Here is a 23,587-nt window from a genome sequence, read left to right on the forward strand (position 1 = left end):
TTTAGTTTCCATTTAGTTTTTCGTCAGTGAAAAAAGGTAGTCGACGAAAAATGTTCGTCTTAGTTTTAGTCGACGAAAACAACACTGGCCAGTAGCCACTTTGAGTGGCAGTCGGGGGGGGCAAACGCTCTCGCCAGAACACGATGTACTATTCTGTCCATATCGGGTCGCAACTCGACCGGAGCTGGGGCGGCTGAGGCGGCAACTCGCGCGCTTGAGACGCACTTGAGACGGCGTCCCTCCGTCGCGGTGTAACACTGTAATACCCCCTACTACCAGGAGGGGGGGGGGGGTGACCATCTACGCAAACCCGCGACCATTTCCATGCTTGCGTCAACCCCTCATCAGGAGCAATGTATACCGATTTCTTCGTCCGCCGATACCGATGCTCATAACTTAAGCACATCGGGCCGATCTCGAGTACCGTTCCGATACCAGTGTGTAATTAAAAGAAAATAAATATATGTGGGATCCAGGTACCATCAGGGTTCCTGCCGGGGGGAGGGGGGGGGGGGGGGCGTTGTGGTCCCTCTAGAGGGTCTACAAATGGAACCAAATGGATCCTTACGCGTTCCATTTATGGGGGTCCTTGAAAATTAAAAGTTTTGAGAACCACCGATTTAGTAATAAAGTATTGTTAACAGCTTCAATGCATAATATAACCCGCTAAACACGCTTTTTATTCCATTGTCTTTTATTCCAACCCGCTATTTGTTTCATATGTTTAAATTCGCCGTTTTTTGATGACTTCTATGAAAACCCAGCTTTGTCGCGGACATCGTGACGAGGCGGACACGTTATGATGACGTAGCCGGAAATCCACCTATAACTGGCTTGCAAGGGCTTCTGGGAAACTGAGTCCAATGCAAAGTGAATGAGGGTGCAAGGGACAATCTTGGCTCGATAGGGTCTTTGCTGTTGATCGCATGGCCGAAGTGGCTCATGTGTCGACTCGCTAAAGAAACAACGGGACTATTTTCAGCCGGATTTTCATCATAAGGAGGTAGAATTACGACACTTTGACGCTTCAAAGGTAACTGTAAACATCGGCAGTGACCGTAACTTGTTTAATCCATAAAGCTGTTAAAGTGCAGCTTCATGTTAAAGTTAAATTGTACTTGTATGTATGTAGGAATATATATATATATATATATATATATATATATATATATATGTATAATATGCCAAATGTATGTATTATATGAAATATATAAAGTATTTTTATTGATGATATGATATATAGAATAGAATACATTATAGATACATATTTATAAATATATGACTTACACTATTACATTATTTAATGATGTACTTAATTTCTCTGTGAATTATTTTATTTAAGTTTATACCATGTTGGTATTTATGTACTGACGTCAAGCGTTGGCGCTGAAATAAGTTATTAAGGGGTAGGGTTATATACGTATTTTACTTCTCCCTACTCCTTTCCGGACATATACAAATAAAATAAGAATTATAATACTTGCGGCCAGTGAGGCTTGTTTATTTTTATTTTATTTTTTGGGGGGAATATTATTTTATTTGTTTCTATATTGCACTTATTTTAATTCTTTGACCTTTTTGTCTAATTTCATCATGTCCGGAATAAAGTTTTTAATGAATTAATTAATTAATTCATTCATTCATTCATTCATTCATTCAAAGTAAACAAATAATGTAAAAAGTACAGTAAGAGCATAAAACAGGTAGTGCAACATCAATTGAAATACAAAAATAATTGATGACTGTAAAGTGACACATCAACATGTGATAAATCACATGGTATCGTAATGGCACAGACCGGCATATACTTCGCCGATACCGATGCCAGCGTGTTTCGGCACGCTGGCATCCACGCTGCCCCCCCCCCCCCCCCCCTTATCCCAGCCGCCATTGCGAGCCATTAATAACCCTAATAAACGTGCATGCTCATATGACAGTTGCGTATGCGTTGCTGTGGCTGCGTCGGTTAACATAAAACGGTGCAGGGGCTTATGAACTGGGATCAGGCGTTGGGCTGCATTCTATTGTCGTGACAGTGACCTGTTGTGTCTTGTCATGGCATGAGTTTGCCCGCCAATCTGCCAAGGTGAAAGAAATCGAGAGAGTAGCAGCGACTGAAACTACATATACATGTATACCCCCCCCCCCAAAAAAAACCCCACCATAAATACTGGGCTAAAATGGTGCTGTACTGTATCAATAGTAGTGTATTAATAGTTAGGATGGGTTAATTCCATAAATTACACGTATGTGCAAATGTACTGTACAGTAACAAACAATACCCCCCCCCAAAGGAGTGGGGACCATATTATTATTATTATTACCCTTATTATTATTATTATTATTATTATCAAAGGACGACTACTCTAGAGATGATGAGTAAAGTGATTGTCAGTGCGATGTGCATGTGAGGACACATGCGCATGTGAGGACACACACACACACACGCATGCACACGTCACACGCAGCAGGCAGTGCACGCGCGGCAGACACAAGCTCAACTATTGAGCGAGACTGAGGGTGCTGAAGGCACTGCATGACCGTGCACTTTTTTTTATCAGAGGAGGAGGAAGAAAACTTGATTCTCTCTCAGTCGGAACGGAAGCAGGATATATATATATATATATTAATAATAATAACCACCTGTCCTTCAAAACCAACAAACGGTCCGTTTGCGGGTTTACAACAACGGTAACGGTCGCGGTAACCTGCCGTAAAACCCAAGCGCCCGACCGTCCAGTTAGTACTAAATAGGTGTGGTGGTTGTTTGTTTGTTGCGTGTGAGAGAGCATTGTGCAGTAAAAAAAAAAAGAAAAAAGAAAAATGCCATGTGAACAATGCAAGTTGTAAAAGAGACAATGGTGTACTGGTACGAAGTACGAAATGGACTTTGCAAAAGGTTTTTTATGATGCAACATGTTTCTTCAGCTTGCAACGTTAGGCAACAACACACACACATGCGCGCGCGCCGTGCGCACACACACACATACACACACGTGCACGCATGCACACACACACACACACACACACACACACACACACACACACACACACACACACACACACACAAACACACACACCCACACAGCCTACACATTTCTGTTCACGTGGAAATTCATACTTGGGCTTGGCCACAACGTAATGCCACAGAACATAACTGCTCCTATTGCCTAATCTTGCCATCTGCTACATCCAGGAAATAAAATGACATTAAGAAATGAAACGTCCTAATGGAATGGTTTTCTGTTCGAGTGCTGGACTTTATTTTGTGTTTTTTTTAATTAATTCTTTACCATTGAGCTATACGTCTATACTTCAGCCTTCTTGCTCAGGGGAGAAATTGAATCTTGACCATCAGCTCAGAATCTGTGTCAGAGCCGTGTGTCTAGGTGAGACGTGACGTTTTGACACAATCTTAATGTCTCAAGAGCAGGGAGACAATATACAGTACAACAAACCAATTATATATGAATTATATTGTATTAACGTAGTCTACCCTTCCAAAGAATAGAGGTCGCACAGCTCAGAGTCACAACGCAAAGCTTCAACATGTTCATCTTTATTTGTTCTTGTTCAGCACTTTGGTTCGACCTTGGTCGTTGAAAATGTGCTATTTTAAAAAGAAAACGTTGATTTGATTCTTCAGGGGTATTTCGTACCATAATAGATTGGACACAGTGACATTTTATTCATTAAAAAGAAAGTTACATAGTGCCACTTTAATCGATTACTCACCCCACGTAGACTTGAATTCATGGATATTTTCTTTTGGCTTTTGTCGCATTCCTAAGCCAATAATTCGATGTCCAGCAGCAGTGGTTCCCTATGGAGACACAGAGAGCCTCCTTTGTTCCCTATGGGGACACAAAGAGTCTCCTCAAATTATTGGCTTCGGGAATAATATGACAAAAACCAAAAAAACATATCCCTGAATTCAAGTCTCCATGGGGTGAGAAATCGATAGAGTTAACAATCCCCTTTAATAACAAAATAACATATAGGGGGTACAGTTGGGGGACTTTCCAGTACTCTCTGTGTGTATTTATATCGGTGCAAGGCTGCTATGAAGTACAGTTTGTATCTATATCGTATCATTAGCCCATTAAATATTATTTATGACCCATCTATTATTGTCATGCTGACCCATGCAGTGCAGCCACATGGGTCAGCCCGTGTCGGCGTCGCTGATGTCAGGCCGAAACCGTCTATATGTATTTTTACATTTGACGTTTCTTTTTGGTAAATTAATGTGTGACTTTGTCCTATAATAATAATAATAATAATAAATACATTTACCTTACCTAATAATACATACAGTGTCAGACAAAAGTATAGCAAACGTAATTTGCCAATCGGGAAGCTCGAAATGTGCCGCAATGTGACGCGTTTTGAACTTGTATAGATCTGATCTATTCTTTTTTTTTTTTTTTAAATTCTGAGCAGTAACAGCCATATTATTGTCGTCTCTGTCGGGCCTGAAACTGTTACCTTTTCGAATTAAAAAAACGAGCTAAAAGCAGATCTACATGCTCAGAAACGGTTTCGAGCTCGCGGATCCGATACTTTTGATGCTTTTAACCCATTTTGGGCGCGAACCCCTTTTGGTGTTAGCATTATGTTATGCTTTAGCTATTGAAAAATAGCAGATCTACAAGCTCTACGAGCTTGTAGGTCTGCTATTTTTGAAAAGTCGTGAAAATGTGGCGCAAATCTTTGAATATATATTTCAGAGCGAACATTTTTAACTAAAATATTTGCTTCTGGGGGGTCCCTGGAACTACATATTTTGAGATGGGGGTCCGTGGCCCAATAGAGATAATTCTGGGGGTCCTTGACATGAAAAAGGTTGAGCACCACTGACATGGAAACATTGGTTTTTCAGAAAAATGTTAGGATTTAGAAGCCTTTCGACCTCAGTCCAAAATGGGTTAATACGACGTTGTAGTATGATCAAGTATAGCATTCATTAATGTCAAAACACAAAAAAATATGAAATTATGGAGATTATTCTGCCCGAACAGCGACCGTATGCAGCTGCAACCAGCAGCTTTTAGCCTCATGGTTCTCCCGGTTTGCCTTGCATGTAACCTGCTGGGTTTAACCCATTTCGACCGAGACCGACAGTTTTCTGAAAAACCAATGTTTCTATGTCAGTCGTTCTCAAACATTTTCATGTCAATGACCCCCAAAAATATATGTAATTGGCCGCCGAGCCCCATCTGAAAACATGTTCGCTCTGAAAGAATATATTCAAACATTTGGGCCACATTTTCACCATTTTTCAAAAATAGCAGACCTACAAGCTCTGAGCTATGAGCTATGAGCTTGTAGATCTGCTATTTTTCAACAGCCAAAGTACAACATAATGCTTAAAACACCAAAAGGGGTTCCCGCCAAGAATGGGTTAAGTGTACTGTATGTCAAACTCTCCTAATGAGCTAGACTCTTGACCTGACGACTTGACCTGCGTGGCCGAGAAGCCAATCTCTTAGCTTGTCTCTTTAGTTGAAACGTGCAGAACTCTAGGAATACTTTGGTACAACGTGCAAAAGAAAAGTGGGTATACCGTATGTACGGTTTTCTGCCAGAACTGGTATATATGCCTTTCTCCACTATTCAAAATAAAATGCTCATTTGAAATACACTTTCAATCTCATGCTGTACATGCTGCATGGCCTTCGGTTGAAAAGAGAGCGAAGAGAAGAAAGAAACTCACATAGAATTATGTTGCAAGACACGTCCAAGAAACCCAGCCACAGAATTTCACAAGAGAGGTGAAAAGTGAACGGAAAAAACTCTGACTTCCCTGCTTTTATTGTACTGTAATAGCTACAATGCAATAAAAGATATCAGACCGGGCATATAGTGTGTGTGTGTGTGTGTGTGTGTGTGTGTGTGTGTGTGTGTGTGTGTGTGTGTGTGTGTGTGTGTGTGTGTGTGTGTGTGTGTGTGTGTGTGTGTGTGTGTGTGTGTGTGTGTGTGTGTGTGTGTTACAGGTTTACTGTAAGACGTTTTATGTATGTTCTACTAAGAGGCATATATGTACAGTTGGGTGCCACCGATATTGTCCCTTATCATTTGACCCATTTAGGCCTGACCTTGTAGATCTGCTATTTTTCAATAGCTAAATTATAACATAATGTTTAAAACACCAAAAGGGGTTCCCGCCCAAAATGGGTTAACTGTCCTTTTGCGCAGATCACGCAAACCTCAGCAAAAAGAAAAGGACAATATCGATGGCCTCCAACTGTATATATAGGCTATATATCAAACCACAATTAATAATGTTTCAATGTGAACTGAGCAAACTCAAAGGTAGTGTACAACCAACTAGGGCATTAAGCAACTAGTCGACTATTCAACTAGTCGACTAGTAAATCCACTAGTCAACCTTGTTGGTACTAGTTGACTAGTTGATATGAAAATCGGGGTTTCCCGATTTTGTATATAGGCCTCAAGATCAGGTAGATTATAGTTATAGTCAGTCACCAATGTACAACGTTTTTAAATGTACAAATATATATATATATATTTGTACATAATAGCTAGTTAAACGACTAGTCGACTAGTAAACTAGGCAACTAGTCAACTAGTAAAAATGACTAGAAGTGAATGCCCTATACAACCGACATGTAAATGTATAGTTGCTCTGCCCATTAAACTAGGATTCATTGTAATTATGTCAACAGTTTCCAGTAAGCAACACACAGGCCCTAATCTCCCCTAAAGAACAACTCCAAATACAAGAGATTCCAGAGTTCCTCGTCGTCATTTGACTCATGACCGCAACGTTCGGTCTTGGCTGAAAACAGCAAGCTCATTCATACTGTAGAGATAGGTAGGAGATAATGTCTACAGTATGGTCAGCAGCGCCACACACACACACACACACACACACACACACACACACACACACACACACACACACACACACACACACACACACACACACACACACACACACACACACGGTCTGTGGAACAAACTGTGTTCAGGGTTAGTCAGAGACTAAGTTCCCTTGGAGACAGAGCCATATAGTAAACAGTATTATTATTATAACAGCTGAATTGGAACTCCCGATAGGAATGCCTTGAAGTTCTCCGTTGTATGATAATAGCCCATCATGACTAGGGTTTTGGTTAGCATAGCATTATAGCAACATAACTAGAGCCCGCCGAATGCTATAGATACTGTGCAGAATTTTTTATTTAAAGTTTCTACTTCAAGTTAATGTTTAAAAAGAAATAGCCTATCTACAAGCTCACAACGCAGCAAACACCTGTAATGACATGCCCAAAACAGGAATGCCAGGCTGAATGTGGTTAATTGGCACACATTGGCTGCATACTTTGCCAAATTCCAATGTTAAGTCTAATCATGGCCTATATCGGCCAAACAGACATACATTTGACTCTAAAGCCAAACCAAAGGGTGTGGTTGGGACAAAATGTTTTTTGAAGGTAAATTGAGTTACATTGGTGTGGTTTACCTTAAAAAACGTTTTGGTTTGGTTTTAAAAATACTGGTAACAATGAAAACGATGACTCTTCAAGCCATCATGTTATAAAAATCAATATCACACTCAAGGGCCAATGGTATATACCAGCATATTATATCACGTATACGGACATTCAAAGCACTCCACAAACACCTGTAATGTTAACCGATTCCACTAGAGGCGCTATCGTGCGGCCAATGCCAGTGCCATGAGCGAAAAACCAAAGAACAAAAAAGGAGACCCCCATAATTGGCCCACCAGGAAGTGATGCAATCCTGCTCTGTAGTCACATGGGGCTCACAACACAACATGGATGGATCGCGGGAGGAGGATTATTATCGGCGCGATCTTGGATTAAAGTTTTGTAAGCTCCTAAACATCCTAGTTTGTCCCATTTTGAGCAGAGAAACGACTAATAAGTGCATGCACGGCCGCGTGCAAGTGCAGATGCAGGGTATCTAACATGTGAGTAAAAATATATATATATATATATTGTTTTTTTAAATTACTGGATTAAATGACATTAATCAAAAACGAGATTTCTCGTTTTGGCACACGGGGCAAACACGGCTAAAAACGAGACCTCGCGTTCTTGGCAAAGACTGTGTTAATGCACCACTGCTACTCGTGTACTGTACACATCACAGCATAAATATACAGACTCAGTAAGTTACCATTAAATCAACAAGTGGAACCAGAAGAGAAAGGCTAACATTTTACATTATGATGATGATGATGATGATGATTACATTTCATAATTTCAAGCGTTCCCTCTCGTGTACGCAGACACAAAGACACACAGACACACGCACGAATGCACGCACGAATGCACGCACGAATGCACGCACGCACGCACACACGCACGCACGCACGCACGCACGCACGCACGCACGCACGCACGCACGCACGCACGCACATACACACACACACACACACACACACACACACACACACACACACACACACACACACACACACACACACACACACACACACACACACACACACACACACACACAGGTGGTGCAGCCATGCTACAACAGGCAATTTGAAATGCTGGACATTCAAATCATGTGGAGAAACACTATACCTTCTGTATATGTTATACTTTTGCATTCTCATAAGCAATAATAAGTATGTTGTAAATCAGTGTTTGAACAGCTAAATCCAACCCCGCCCTCACATTTCCCATATCGTCTATGTCGTTTGGATAGCCTTGTGTCCAAAACTGTTACTTTTAAAAACAATTGGCAAGAGTAGCAGAACGAAAAGGTCAAGATGCAGTCGAGCTTGCATACTTTTGATGCTTTTGTGTGACGCTGTAGTATGATAAAAAAAAAGATGCCACATCGGTATCGGTACCGATCTCAAAGTAATCCTGATTGTTTTCACCGATATTGATGACGCAATAACAAAGTGACCTTCGATCGGCTTTGTACAGTAGGGGCGTGTGGCTGCTAGTAGGAAGCTATAGCAACAGCTACGATATGCACAGGGAAAAACTACATGGCAATCAATCATACATATACAAAGAACACTTCTGTGGCATTTCATTTACTCCAATGTATGTGTTTAAGTGGGGTGCATACTTAGTTTAGACTAGTCATTGGTTAGACATGGGTTAAGGTTATTTAGCGTAATAACATTCAAGCGGGCGTCCCTGTTTTAAAAAACGATCTACTATACAAGCTCACAATTTTGAGCTTGTATATCTATTTTCGCTGTACTGTATGTTATACAAATTAGCGTTAGTGTTTTTTTTTTAAGTCCCAAAATGATATAGCTTAAAGGGTTGACACTTTCCCCCACTTCTATACTGTATATCAAATGACACAAGCTTTTAATTTCCTTGTGACTATTAATTTAATTTCACCGAGAATGGCGTATAGAATGGGGTGCATACTTAGTTTAAACTAGCCATTGGTTAGACATGGGTTAAGGTTAGGTTTAGGTGTGCTGCCCCGTGGGAGGTTAGGTTTAGGGTGAGGGTTTGAGATAGGTTGTAGATGTAGGACTAATGACTGGTCTAACCAATGACTAGTCTAAACCAAGTACTGTCTTAACTAAAGTACGGCACCCGTATAGAATGACAGACCGGAAAGCTCGCGAAGCGTCACATCCTTGGCAACGCTTTGCGTTGATCTGGTCGGCTATATATTGTGGACAGAGAAGTATGAATGAAACGGGGCTTTAAGAATGTGTGATGAATCAGAGTTCATATGAAGTGCTGCGGAGGAGGATGTCAACAAGTGCGTCACGTCACGTCCATTTCCTTTGCTACACCTCAAACAAGCCCCGACAGATTTACAACCGTCATTTTATTATATTTACGGTTAAAGTTGTAAGGCAACACACAAGGGACTACTATTGAAATGTACATACATCCCAAAACAAAAAACTTCTCCAAAACTGTTACTTTTCGGGATTCAAATTCAGAAGCGGCAAAAAGTAGGGCGTTCATTTATGAAAAAGAAAGAAAGAAAGAAAAAGTTTAAATTTGGCTTCCGCCTCGACACCTTTTCAAGTTTTGAAAAGGTGACCGTGCAGGCAGGCAGGCTACTGTCGCACCGTGGCATTGCACAGCGATTTCATCATGAGTTGGACGAAGCTTCTGCGGTACTTATGTGTAATATTGGTCTCATATATACAGTGTGTAAACTGTAAATGTCTAGCTTTCGAACAATGGAGCCATATTTGCAGCGCACTGGAAGAGCCTCTCTCTGCTATTACACGTGACATTTTAACCCATTCTGGGCGGGAACCCCTTTAGGTGTTTTAACCATTATTTTAAACTTTAGCTATTGAAAGATAGCGGATCTACAAGCACCGAGTGCCACGCTACGAGCTTGTAGATCTGCTATTTTTGAGAAATCGTGAAAATGTGGCGCGAATCTATATCCTTTCAGAGCGAACGTTTTAGCTCAAATCCCTGAAACAACATATTTTCAGATATGGGGGTCGGCGGCCAATTTCATATATTTTTGGGGGTCCTTCACCTTGACATGAAAATGTTTGAAAACCACTGGCATAGAAACATGGGTTTTTTTCAGGATTTAGAAGGTATTTAGAAGGTATTTGTAGAATCGTCCTCAGGTCTAAAGAGGTTAATGTATAAAATGGTATATTGATGCCATACAGTTAGTACGTCGTATATGCTTGTGTTTGTTTGCTCCGACCTTGGGTTGAGTTTTCACAGGGTGGATCTGTTTCCTCTCCTTACATCACGCTGCCTTGCATGTCGTTGTCGCTGACTAGGCAGAAAAACCTCTTATCTCCATTTAGACCCGAGGACGATTCTACAAATGCCTTCTAAATCCTGACAGTTTTGTGAAAAACCCCTATTATATGTTTCTATGTCAGTCGTTCTCAAACATTTTCATGTCAAGGACCCACAAAAATATATGTAATTGGCCGACGACCCCCCCATCTGAAAATATTTTGTTCCAGGGACCCCCCCCCCCCCCTCCCAGAAGCAAAGATTTGAGTTAAAAACGTTGGCTCTGTAAGAATATATTCAAACATTTTTGGGCCACATTTTCACAATTTTTCAAAAATAGCAGACCTACAAGCTCATAGCGCGGCACTCGATATAATATGCAAACTCGAAGCGCGGTTCGAAACGACCTTTGTCGATCTGCTACTCTTGCCATTGTTTTGGGGGGGAAAGTAACAGTTTTGGACATATGAGGCTTCGGCCCCCCGACAGAGACACCATGCGGGAAATGTGAGGGCGGGGTTGGACTTTTGCTGTTTTTCCAAAAACACTGATTTACAACATGTTTATTGTTGTTTATGAAGAATGTATACTGTATACTGTAACATATACTGTAGGTAGTGTTTTTTTTTCTCTCCCACCCCACACATGATTTGAATGTCCAGCATTTCAAATTGCCTGTTGTCCTGTCTTCACTAGCACCTCGTGCGTGTGTGTGTGTGTGTCTGTGTGTGTGTGCCTGTGTCTGTTTGTGTGTGTGTGTGTGTGTGTGTGTGTGTGTGTGTGTGTGTGTGTGTGTGTGCCTGTGTGCGTGCGTGCGTGCGTGCGTGCGTGCGTGCGTGCGTGCGTGCGTGCGTGCGTGCGTGCGTGCAGTGCACGCGCGCACACTGTTTTCGTTACATTCCAACTGGGGCCACTAATGCAACTCAACAATCTTGCTACATCTCCACATTTCTACATAAAAGTGTGGCTGCCAACTTGTTAACACTACTACCAACCAGCATGCTTTGTAAAAAAAAACACATCAGCGCTCTATCGCCTCCCGTCAAGGGTATAATGTTCTGAAAACTGGTTTTATGATCATGCATCATAGTTGTCACTTTAAAGAAAGAGTATCAGAAATATTGTTTTTCTTTTTTCCGCCAATAAAAAAACCCTTCATTTTTGACACGCACATAAAACGATCGGCTGGTGATTACAGGCATGCTAGGGCTATATTTACAAGGATAACGGCATATTCGGTTAACCACTTCTTCAACCCAAACGTGTCCTGCATGTTTTGGTGCATGTCATTATATAGGCCAAACCTTTTCAAAAACAAAAAGAGTCTTAAATAAAATGTAAAAAAAAATAAAAACAGCAAAAATAGCCAAAGCAGCACATACCTTCTATAAGCTTGTAGATCTGCTATTTTTGTGCCTTTCGTCGCACGTGGCTTAACGCTGCACTATGTAACTTTCCTCTTCTGCCCCGGATTTGAACCCATTTTTTTTTTTTTTTTACCACCGAGCTAATAGAGCGTGCCTGCTTGCTCAGGGGATAAATCCTGACCATCAGGTCCACATTCGTGTCAGATCCTGTGTCTAGGTGAGACATGACCTTTGACCCCATCTAAATGTCTCAATAGAAGGAACAGGGAGACAAAATACAACCACCCCAATTGTACGCTATAAGTCGAGTGGACAAAATGACATATTATTAAAAAAGAAAATAAACTTTGAATAAGGGGGCTTCGAATAATAACAAGTCTGTTTGCCAGTCTTAAACGGTCTTATACTTTTGTGGGTCAACCGGCGCTTTATAACACAAAATACTAATTGTGTAGATAATAAGTTTAGCCTCTCTCAACAACAGAAGGCCTATAACACACTGTCGTCACTATGTGTGTGTGTGTGTGTGTGTGTGTGTGTGTGTGTGTGTGTGTGTGTGTGTGTGTGTGTGTGTGTGTGTGCGTGTGTGTGTGCGTGTGCGTGTGCGTGTGTGTGTGTGTGTGTGTTTTGAATGAGACTATGCACTGTGTGTTAACGGTTTCTTTTTTCTTTCTTTTTTTCTTTCTTTTTTTGGCTCACATTACTGATGTTTACGGGCATGGAGATCGGGGCTTTGTAAAAAAAAAAAAAAAAGGAAACTTCTACTGGAGCCAAGGTGTATAAACAGAGATTACACACCATAAAAAAAAGTTAGATTCCTCGATAATAATCCATAGAAAAAGTAAACATATAAAGTCAACCGTTTCTTTTTTTTGTTTCGTGTGTTTCGTGTGTTTCGTGTGTTTTGTGTGTGTGCGCGCGTGTGTGTAAACGTTCCTCCAGATAGTTTTATTCCCTCCCTCCCTCTCTCTCTCTCTCTCTCTCTCTCTCTCTCTCTCTCTCTCTCTCTCTAACAACTCTCCCAGGCTCGCTGCACTGAGCTCACAGTGACTTGTAGAAAACCATATGGGTAGCAGCTAGGGGTTAGCCGAGGACACGCACATGCACCTTGGCAAACATACAACTGGGCTATTAGAATCCAAGATACATTTTTCACATCAGTCGAATGCCTCGATCGGGCCCACGCTCTGTGCGTGTTTGTGATTAAAGAGAAAGAGAGTGTGTGTGTGTGTGGGGGGGGGGGGGGGGGGGGGGGATAAAAGCCAAAAGAAAAAGACGCGTTAGTGCCTTTTTATTTCCTTCTTTTTCACGCCACAAATGAAACGTTTCCCTCGCTTTTTCTCTCTCCAGTTGAACGTTTACAGGAGGCTTTGAGAAGGAGCGAAGAGAAGTTGCAACCAGTGTCATACGCACATCCTCAGATATATAAGTCTCTTTCTCACACGCACGCACGCACGCAGGCACACACAAACGCACACGCACGCACGCACACGCACGCACACACACACGTATGGAAATATACTGGGGGAAAGCTGGGCTCTGCATGGAAAGCCAAAGGTTCCCAGCCCCCGGCCATGAAAATACATTTTAACGTCAACACAGCAGCAGCAGGAGCAGCAGCACACACACATACAGCTACATACAAACATGAAACAGCAGTTTGTTAAGCAATTCTCAGCATTATGCAATGGAAACAACAAACGATCGGTTATAGCAATCTATTCATTGTCCCGATCCCGCCACAACTCTAGCGTGCGTGCGTGCGTGTGCGTGTGTGCGTGTGCGTGTGCGTGCGTGTGCGCGTGTGCGAGTGCGAGTGCGAGTGTGAGTGTGAGAGTGAGTGTGTGTGAGTGTGAGTGTGAGTGTGAGTGTGAGAGTGAGTGTGTGTGAGAGTGAGTGTGAGTGTGTGTGAGTGTGAGTGTGAGTGTGAGTGTGAGTGTGAGTGTGTGTGTGTGAGTGTGAGTGTGAGTGTGAGAGTGAGAGTGAGTGTGAGTGTGTGAGTGTGAGTGTGAGTGTGTGTGTGAGTGTGTGTGTGTGTGTGTGAGTGTGAGAGTGTGAGTGTGAGTGTGAGTGTGAGTGTGAGTGTGAGTGTGAGTGAGTGTGTGAGTGTGAGTGTGAGTGTGTGTGTGTGTGTGTGTGTGTGTGTGTGTGTGTGAGTGTGTGCAGGCCAGGCATGTAGGACGGTGCTGTACAGTATACAGTATAGCTTTACAGATCTGTTAAAACGGACATTCCGCTTAGTTTGCTGAGAAGCGAACAGTGAAGTATACTGTGGCGTTCTCATAGTAAGTAATGGTATAATTTTGCACGACGACAATCATTAGCGCGTCGAATCATTTCCGTCCCAAAGACTGAACACATGACACATGTCCATATTGTTGCCGTGTATTCAGAACAGACCTCATCTTCAATGGAACCCGTCTAAACGCCTTGCAATGATTTGTAATGGTGGTTGTGCGCTATTATTTTTCTAAGATGTAAAACATGTCATTTGGATGAGTGTGAAACATGATCCAAATGCAATTTGGTTAACAAAGAACAGCGCCATGCACGGCTGAAACGAATTCAGTCTCACGCGCACGCGCACGCACGCACGCACACACACACACACACACAGAACCCCGGTCGAGTGCTCACTATGAAAATGCGTTTTCACACAAACAGACGCTTTGCATTTGTTCAGAGCGTCGTTCGTATAAACTACATTTACAATCAGCAACTGATTAATAATCAAACCCCAACGGTGATAAAAACCTATATAAGATGAATAAGGTGAACCCTTTGATCAATTGTATTTTCCCCCCCAATCCGTTTTGACACAAACATTGTGTTCATTCATGCTGCTTATTCTCTTTCTATATACCGTCGTTATATGATCTGTTGTGGCGTCCGTCCAGAAAATAGTCAAATTTCTCGTTTAGGGATTAGTGGGGGAAGCGCTTAGCACGCGCTCTCGTTGGTGACATGTTCTTAACCCATTCCGGACGGGGAACCCCCTCTTTTGGTGTTTTAAGCATTATGTTATGCTTTAGCTGTTGAAAAACAGCAGATCTACAAGCTCGTACGAGCTTGTAGGTCTCTGCTATTTTTGAAAAATCGTGAAAATGTGGCGCAAATCTTTGAATATATATTTTTTCAGAGTGAAAGTTTTTTTAACTCATATCTTTGCTTCTCGGGGGGGGGGGGGGGGTCCCTGGAACAACATATTTTCAGATGGGGGTCGGCGGCCAATTTGGGGTCCTTGAACATGCAATAGTTTGAGAACCACTGACATAAGAAACAGGGTTTTTTTTTCCCCAGAAAACTGTCATGATTTATGAGACATTTTGTATAATGGAGCTCAGGTCTAAGTGGGTTAATGCTTTTCAATAGTTCCTAACAGCTCAACGTAACGTTCCCAAAACACCGGGGCTTTCATTGGGCTGTGATAGTGGGATAAGCTGTCACTTCACTGGGAACTTCAAAAACAACCCGTTAAGATCTTAAGTTAAAACAACATGCCTTGATGTTATAGCTCCGTGAGAAGATTGATATATGGGAAGTGATTTTTAGTTTTTCCTTTTATACCTCGACATACCTCGTTAGTAGGCGATATGCTACAGGTGTGCAGCATTTACGGGACACCTTTCCTTTAAAACAAATAAGTAAAACGAATGAAAAGCAAACGTGTGTGTGTGTGTACAACGACTAATACATACACCAACATTTCAGTTTCAACACATTTAGACCTGAGGCCGAGTTTACATGTCGTAGCTCTTTCGGTGGGAAACCTCACATGTCCAAAACTGTTACTTTTCAGGATTCAAATTTCAAAAATAGCAAAAAGGTAGCAGATCGACGAGCTCGAAAGGGGCTGCGTTTTGAGCTTGCAGATCTGCTGCTTTGGGTACTTTTGTGCGTGACGCTGTTGTATGATCAAGTGAGACACTAATGTATGGAGAAAAACACAAAGTTAGAATACGGAGATGTTTCTGAGAGGTTTCTGCCCGACAGCAAGGAAATTACTTTGTGTTTTCGGACAAAACTATGTTGCTATGTAATATGTTATTGCTATTATATTTATAGCTAAAGTCTGACACGGTCACCTTCCGGGTTTTAATGGACTAAAACAAAGTTTAAGAAACATGTACGCCGAACATATATACCAACATTTATCAGTTTAACCCATTCAGGACAGGAAACCCCTTTTGGTGTTATACTTTAGCTTTTGAAAAATCTTGAAAATGTGGCGCAGAATCTTTGAATATATATTCTTTCAGAGCGAAATCTTTGCTTCTGGGGGGGGGGGGGGGGTGGCAGGGGGCTGTTTCCCTGGAACAATAACACATTTTCAGATGGGGGTCGGTGGCCAATTTTGGTGTCCTTGACATGAAATAGTTTGAAAACTACTGATGGAAACGTTTACCGAAAACGGTTAGGATTTAGAAGCCAATTTTTGTTTTAATCGGCCTCTAAATGGGTTAAGAAACATGTACGCCGAACATATACCAACGTTGATCTGTTTAAGAAACACGTTGGCCGAACATATACCAACGTTTATCTGTTTAAGAAACACGTTGGCCGAACATATACCAACGTTTATCTGTTTAAGAAACACGTTGGCCGAACATATACCATCGTTTATCTGTTTAAGAAACACGTTGGCCGAACATATACCAACGTTTATCTGTTTAAGAAACACGTTGGCCGAACATATACCAACGTTTATCTGTTTAAGAAACACGTTGGCCGAACATATACCATCGTTTATCTGTTTAAGAAACACGTTGGCCGAACATATACCATCGTTTATCTGTTTAAGAAACACGTTGGCCGAACATATACCATCGTTTATCTGTTTAAGAAACACGTTGGCCGAACATATACCATCGTTTATCTGTTTAAGAAACACGTTGGCCGAACATATACCATCGTTTATCTGTTTAACCCATTTAGACCTGAGGACGATTCTACAAATGCCTTCTAAATGCTGACAGTTTTCTGAAAAACCCATGTTTCTATGTCAGTGGTTCTCAAACAGTATCAGGTCAAGGACCCCCCGAAAATAAATGTATTTGGCCGCCGACACCCCATCTGAAAATATGAAGCAAAGATTTGAGCTAAAAACGTTCGCTCTGAAAGAACATACGGTACAAGCTCGTAGCGCGCCACTCGGTGGCACGCTACGAGCTTGTAGGTCTGCTATTTTTCAATAGCTAAATTATAACGTCACGTTTAAAACAACAAAAAGGGTTCCCGCCCAGAAACATGTTCGCCGAACACATACACCATCATTTATCTCCTGCCATGTCACATGTCTGGACTGAGGATCAAGCCTGACCTCGCCTCTGTTTGCTAAGCTTTTCCGCGGCGTGCACTTGTCTGGCCGCGCGTTGTTATATTAAACGGCCAGCACAGACAACAACACAACACAACAACATGCCTCGTATTATGTACATTATCAAGCACACGCACGCACGCACGCACGCACGCACGCACGCACGCACGCACGCACGCACGCACACGCACGCACACGTGCACGCACACACACAGGATGTTTGTTCTGCCAGATGAAAACAGTCATCTGAAGTGGTTGGGTACAATTAGAGGGAAGCGGGCTGGGTACAGTGTCTGTGACCTCTCCTCTCCTCTCTGCTCCGCTCCGCTCCGCGCTTTCATGCCATATTCTGAAGCATCCGGCACACGTTTTAGTCCAAAAGGTGCATCTACACTACAGTATAGGAGCTGCGTGTGTGTGTGTGTGTGTGTGTGTGTGACACTGTGTGTGTGTGTGTGTGTGTGTGTGTGTGACACTGTGTGTGTGTGTGTGTGTGTGTGTGTGTGTGTGTGTGTGTGTGTGTGTGAGTGACACTGTGTGTGTGACACTGTGTGTGTGTGTGTGTGTGTGTGTGTGTGTGTGTGTGTGTGTGTGTGTGTGTGTGTGTGTGTGTGTGTGTGTGTGTGTGTGTGTGTGTGTGTGTGTGTGTGTGTGTGCGCGCGTGTCGGCGTGTTGGTTTGTGGACATTTTTGTCAAAATTCCATTTTTGCCACGGACATACACAATGAGTGGACGATAACATGACCAGAAACACACAAAGAGATGCCTCCTGAAGGACCATGAACAACAGGTCTGTAACTCTGAGAGTGGCGATCACAACAACAACAGAGCGGAGGAGGAAGGCGCCCGCTGCGCGGCTGCGCGCCACTACCGCCACCGCCGCCACCATTGGAATGCATTGGGCCTCAATCTCCCAGAACCCTTTGCATGCCAGTGCGACAGGGTGTTTCGATGATGTCATCAAAACGCGTCACCTATCCCACTCTGTCCGATGGAAACTTAAAAAATCACACCCGTGTGAAGTGAGTGGCGCCAATATATTAACCCATTTAGGCCTGACCTCAAAATTTAAAAAAAATCTTCTAAATCCTCCAGTGTTCTGAAATAAATATTTTCATGATTTTTCAAAAATAGCAGACTATTATTATTTTTTCAATAGCTAAATTATAACATAATGTTTAAAACACCAAAAGGGGTTCCCGCCCAAAATGGGTTAAAGTCTAACTCATGTTGATTAGGTGATGTAATGGTGATGTAAAACAAACGGTGCCAACACAAACATTAAACGTCATTAACGATAAAGAGACAATATGACGTAATGAGTTACAAAATGACGTAAGTTTTCCCGTCATTGTCAATGGCGTTTATTCAACAAACACTGAACTAAAGACAAACATTAAACCTGTATATAGGAGGGGCTAGCACCCCTCAAAAATATTAAACAATGAAAACGTAACTCCTGTAAGTCGTTATTGGGAGGGAAGCTGACAATCGCCAACTCCTCATGCATAGAAGGAAGCATGAGGTCAGTCCGCTGCCCCCCCAGGTTGGCAGAGGAAGTGTAGCGCCCATGATTACATTAGTGTGTGTGTGTGTGTGTGTGTGTGTGTGTGTGTGTGTGTGTGTGTGTGTGTGTGTGTGTGTGTGTGTGTGTGTGTGTGTGTGTCAGACTGCCACAACACACAACACACACACACACAACTTACTTGTTAAAAAAATAAATAAAAGCAGGCCTGGTGACGAGGCCGTCGCGTTATGACGACGAAACCGGAAATCAAGCCATGCTAGTCTGGGCTGCTAGGGCTTCTGGGTAAAATGAGCTCAATGCAAGTGAACGAGGGGTTTGCTTCGTTACGCAGTAGAACTGTTAAATAAACACTTTTTGAAAAAGTCTATGGGGGAAAATGAACGGGGAATTATTTCCTGGGTCTCTCGTCGTTCCGACCGGGGGGCGGGACTGCGACGCTCTATTGTGTCGTAGTAAATCAGGGTCATGCGTATTCCGAAGAAAACATGGATACTCAGTATTCAGTAGCCTATATTGGTGCATTATAATGGTGTATAAAAAAAATTAAATATAAAATGTGCCACACACAAAGACCTGGTCTTTTCCACACGGACACATTTGTCCATACATATTGATGACCCCCTGGTGCGTGTGTGTGTGTGTGTGTGTGTGCGTGTGTGTGTACGTGTGTACATGTGTGTGCGTGTGTGTGCGTGTGTGAGCGTGTGCGTGTGTGTGCGTGTGTGTGTACTCATACGTGCACACAGCGTATGGTTTGTGACATCGTCACTCACAACACCGCGGGTCACCCTGACTGACTGTTTTGGCCAACAACAAGAGGAGAGAGACCGTGTCGCTGGCTGCATTATGGAATGAGCATTCATTTAGACGAGAGAGAGAGAGAGAGAGAGAGAGAGAGAGAGAGAGAGAGAGAGAGAGAGAGAGAGAGCGCCCTGGGGGTCACGACCCCTTGGGGGGGGGGGGGGGTCCCCAGATTAATACAAAAATAAATAAAAATTGCGAGACATGCATGACCAAAAGCATTTCTACTGTACACAGCAAAATCCTTAATGTTAATTTAACCCACATACAGTAAGTCCTGCATGAGGCCCGATTCTACAAATCAGTACTTTGCAAACGAGGACCGAACGTATTTGGCCGTGGAGTCGTGGACCGCACATCTGAAAATGTTTTGTGCCAGGGACCCCCCCCCTCCCAGAAGAGAAGATTTGTTTTGAAAAAAATCACATTTATTCAAGATTTACACTTTTTTCTAAAGAAATAGCACATCTACAAGCTTTTTGAGAACCACTGTTCTAAATCTAAAAGAGTAAAAAAAAGAAAAAGAAGAATATGTTATATATATATATATATATATATATATATCTATCTATCAAATCTAAAAGGACACAGATGCCTTCCTGGTTTTTAAAGGGTTAACGGCACAGAAAGTGAACCAATGTGAACCAAATGGATCCGTATACGTACGGGGTCCATTTGGTTACAACCGTTCGCTCTCAGAGACAGTTATACACGTGGAAAGAAACGAGCCGGGTCCATTTGGTTACATCCGCTGCACGCTCAGAGTATACAACGTGGGAAAATGATTGAATTTTTTACTGTGTGTACTTTCAATTTGTTAGAAAAACATTGGGGAAAAGAACAAGAAAACATTTAACCCATTTTGGGGCGTGAACCCCCTTTTGGTGTTAGCATTGTGTTATGCTTTAGCTATTGAAAAATAGCAGATCTACAAGCTCGTAGCGCGCCACTCGGTGGCACGCTATGAGGTCTGCTATTTTTGAAAAATCGAAGAACGACTGACACAGAAACATAGCTTTTTCAGAAAACTGTCAGGATGTAGAAGACATTTTTAGAATCTGATCTCAGGTCAGAATGGGTTTTAAGGGCCCTATATTTTCGTCAGCGCCAAACCCCTTACCCCTAAACTCCTTTGCCTGTTTTTACTATTTTGAAAAACATTTTTGAATAGTTCAAATGGCCGATCTACGTACAGTAATATGTACCGGGGGATCGTCTATAGTTGAACAATTTGAATCACATGTTTTTCAAAATAGTAAAAAAAAAAAAAAAAAAAAAAAAAGGCAAAGAAGTTGGTTTAGCACTGACGGAAATATATAGGCCCCCTTGATGACACATCAGAAAAAGATGCAAAACAGGGGGTTACATTTCATTTGATAGAGATTTCTGCTAACGTTAGCGTCGTGCTGCTATCTCTAGAGTGTTAAATCAACTCCTCTGAAGGAGATGATACACGCGTCAGGAATGTGCTCTCAGTGTTAACTTCCACTCTGCCAGTGTTAGAGATGCACTCGTTAAAAAGGCTCCATTTTATACCGCGCATGCACTCATACCCAACCGCCAAGCGGGGTGACATTTTGGAGGGAAACCAACAAAGTGGGCTTAATGATATTGATTTATTTCCATTATAACAGTGATAAAAAACATTTTTAAAAAAAAAACGCCTCTTTAAAAGCCATGTTGAGCGACGTGTGGCCGTGATACTGTATTATGCTGTCAGTCCAAATATTTCTGTCCGCATATTTTGGGCGTGCCGTTTATAAAGGGGAACATTTGGAAAGATGTTCCAAAGAATTTCACAATAAAAAATAAATAAAAACAAGTGTAAATAAATAGCTGACCTTGTAGATCTGCAATTTTATAGGGCTTAAAGGAAGAGTTTTTGATTGATTGATTTGAGATCTTAACAGTTTGCAGAATTGCAGTACATTTCAAGCACAACTCAATACAAAGACTGTTAACTGTGAGCGGACGACCCAATAAAGCATTACACTTGTTCACAAGAGGGTCCACCTTGTTCAATTCATCAAAACATTTAGAGACGTACAAATAGACACTTCTATATAGCCAAAGAGCAGAACAGGAATTCATCATAAAGGAGGTGAAAAGGGAAAAGTAACAGTGAGGGGAAAAAGGGGTGGAGGGGGGGATTCAGATTTTACGGGGGCCAGTTTCGAATTGCAGCCGTCCGTAGGTGCCCTTTGAGAGCGTTTCTGAAGGACTCAAGGGATTCACATGTCTTAATGACTGTTGGTAGGGCGTTCCACATTGTGGTGGCATATAGGAGCGAAAATAATTGAGTCCCTTGTTTGTGCCGAATCTGGGTTGCACATGGTTTGTTGCACTCCCTCTGGTGTTGTGGGTGTGGACTTCGTTCACCCCAAATATAATTTATATTAATTACACACAATTAATTAATTAATTATACACAATTACACACACCCCATGGAGCCTTGAATTCATGGAGATTTATTTTGTTTTTTTTGTCCTGAAGCAATAATTTGATGACCGTGTCGTCGGTCAATATAGGAGCCTCCGCCGGTCATAAAATGATTGGCTCGGGAATTTTGTTAAGATTTGTTTTCCGGGCTTTTTATGAGAGAGAGAGAGAGAGAGAGAGATGAGGAGTGACACGCAGCAAAGGTCGTCGGGGTCGGGACTGGAACCCGCGACACGCTGTCAGGCTGGATCAGCACTGCAGCCTGGAGGTGCCCGGACGTCTACGCCATCCGTCCGGGCCTCTCGGCACATTTTTTTAACGTATCAACCAACAGGACATAAACAGTATACCTGAGCCTAAGCAGAATCATCCTTCACAGATTACCATGAAAACCTGCAAAACCTCTCAGTCAGTCGGTCCGCCCGTCACACCTCGTGACACGCTCCATATATGGCCGTCTCCATATATATGAAGATCACGACACTGACCTCATCAAACCCTGGATAGCCATACATGCATGGAGAAGACTGGACCACCTAGATCTGCATATATGGAGCCGGCCAGCAACTCTACATCTGACCTCAAACCCTTAGATCTCCATATATGGAGCTGACCTGTTCTGACGTTCCATATGCTGATCCATCCCCACACCCGTCCTTCCTCTTCGATGTCTCCCCTTTGACTGATACCTGTCCATTCAAACTCTAGACGGGCCCGCCCCAAAGTTATTATTAGCGTAGCCACGCCCGGCAGCCGGCGAAAACTACAGTTCTCAACAGTCCTGAAAATGAAGGGCTTGGCCCCTACCTGCATGGGCCCTTACAGGGCTGGCCCTACCTGCATGGGCCCTAACAGGGCTGGCCCTACCTGCATGGGCCCTAACAGGGCTGGCCCTACCTGCATGGGCCCTAACAGGGCTGGCCCTACCTGCATGGGCCCTAACAGGGCTGGCCCTACCTGCATGGGCCCTAACAGGGCTGGCCCTACCTGGCCCTACCTGCATGGGCCCTAACAGGGCTGGCCCTACCTGCATGGGCCCTAACAGGGCTGGCCCTACCTGCATGGGCCCTAACAGGGCTGGCCCTACCTGCATGGGCCCTAACAGGGCTGGCCCTACCTGCATGGGCCCTAACAGGGCTGGCCCTACCTGGCCCTACCTGCATGGGCCCTAACAGGGCTGGCCCTACCTGCATGGGCCCTAACAGGGCTGGCCCTACCTGCATGGGCCCTAACAGGGCTGGCCCTACCTGCATGGGCCCTAACAGGGCTGGCCCTACCTGCATGGGCCCTAACAGGGCTGGCCCGAGGCCCCGCCTGGCCTTACTAATTAGCACACATTTTATGCCTCAGGGCCCTCAGGGCGTCTGACTGGTTTTGCATTGGTTTATGTGCTATAAAAGCGAGGTCCTTTCTCACCAC

At 43.0% G+C, this 23,587-nt stretch overlaps 1 protein-coding gene across 1 annotated transcript in view; it reads right to left on the reverse strand.

Moving 5' to 3' along the window:
- The window catches only part of zbtb20 (zinc finger and BTB domain containing 20), a 65,222-nt gene that overhangs the window by 29,239 nt on the left and 12,396 nt on the right, over window positions 1-23,587 (reverse strand). The window contains exon 2 of the mRNA XM_079507158.1: window positions 3,736-3,854. The gene's annotated coding sequence lies outside the window, so the exon portion shown is untranslated. The remainder of the gene's footprint in view (window positions 1-3,735; window positions 3,855-23,587) is intronic.

This window comes from Electrona antarctica (genome assembly GCF_951216825.1).
Source record: "Electrona antarctica genome assembly, chromosome: 8".
Lineage (NCBI taxonomy): Eukaryota > Metazoa > Chordata > Actinopteri > Myctophiformes > Myctophidae > Electrona > Electrona antarctica.